This window comes from Schistocerca americana, chromosome 5 (assembly GCF_021461395.2).
Source record: "Schistocerca americana isolate TAMUIC-IGC-003095 chromosome 5, iqSchAmer2.1, whole genome shotgun sequence".
Taxonomy (NCBI): Eukaryota; Metazoa; Arthropoda; class Insecta; order Orthoptera; family Acrididae; genus Schistocerca; species Schistocerca americana.
The window spans coordinates 770559992-770561501 of NC_060123.1; positions in this window are offsets into that span (position 1 = coordinate 770559992).

Sequence of the window (1510 nt, forward strand, 5' to 3'; positions counted from 1 at the left end):
GATTCGATAATCTAGACTCACAGGAGACGGACCATAAGGTGAGCGAGGCAGCAATAGACCTGTGGCGACAAGTCGGCTGAAGGGCGGTGTATTGCATCTCGACGCAATTGGAGTGTTCCATCGTCATTAGGGGGCCCTGAACGTTACAATTAACGATCGCTTTCGCGTCGGATTAGAAAATCTAGTCACAGGAGACGGACCATAAGGTGCCCGAGGCAGCAAAAGACCCTTGGAGACAAGTCGGCTAGTAGCCAATGTATTGAATCTCGACGCAATTTGAGTGTTCCATTGTCAGTAGGAGGCCCTGACCGTTACAATTAACTATCAGTTTTGCGTCGGATTCGACAATCTAGACATACAGGAGAACGACCATAAGGTGCCCGAGGCAGCAAAAACCCTTGGAGACAAGTCGGCTGGAGGACGATGTATTGAATCTCGACGCAATTTGAATGTTCGTCATTAGGAGACCCTGATCGTTACAATTAACTATCAGTTTCGCGTCGGATTCGAAAATCTAGACTCACAGGAGACGAACCATATGGTGCAGGTGGAAGCAATATGCCCCTGGAGACAAGTCGGCTGAATGGCGATGTATTGAATCTTGACGCAATTAAGTGTCCAATCGTCATTAGGAGGCTCTAAACGTTACAATTATCTATCAGTTATGCGTCTGATTCAAAGATCTAGACTCACAGGGAAGGACCATATAATGCCCGAATCAGCAATATCCCCTTGTAGACAAGTCGCCTGGAGGACGATGTATTGAATCTCGACGCAATTTGAGTGTTCCATCGTCATTAGGAGGCGCCAAACGTTACAATTAACTATCATTTTTTGCGTCGGATTCGAAAATCTAGACTCACAGTGGAATGACCATAAGGTGCCCGAGGCAGCAATAGACCCTTGGAGACAAGTCGGCTGAAGGACGATGTATTGAATCTCGACGCAATTTAAGTGTTCCATCGTCATTAGGAGGCCTTGAAAGTTACAATTAACTATCAGTTTCGCGTCGGATTCGAAAATCTAGACTCACAGGAGAAGGACCCTATGGTGCCCGAGGCAGCAATATCCCCTTGGAGACAAGTCGGCTGGAGGACGATGTATTGAATCACCACGCAATTTACGTGTTCCATCGTCATTAGGAGGCCCTGAACGTTACAATGAACTATCAGTTTTGCGTCGGATTCGACAATCTAGACTCACAGGAGAAGGACCATAAGTTGCCCTAGGCAGCAATAGACCCTTGGAGACAAGTCGGCTGAAGGACGATGTATTGAATATCGACGCAATTTTAGTGTTCCATCGTCATTAGGAGGCCCTGAACGTTACAATTAACTATCAGTTTCGCGTCTGATTCGAAAATCTAGACTCACAGGGAAGGATCATATAGTGCCCGAGACAGCAATATCCCCTTGTAGACAAGTCGCCTGGAGGACGATGTATTGAATCTCGACGCAGTTTGAGTGTTCCATCGTCATTAGGAGGCGCGAAACGTTACAATTAACTATCA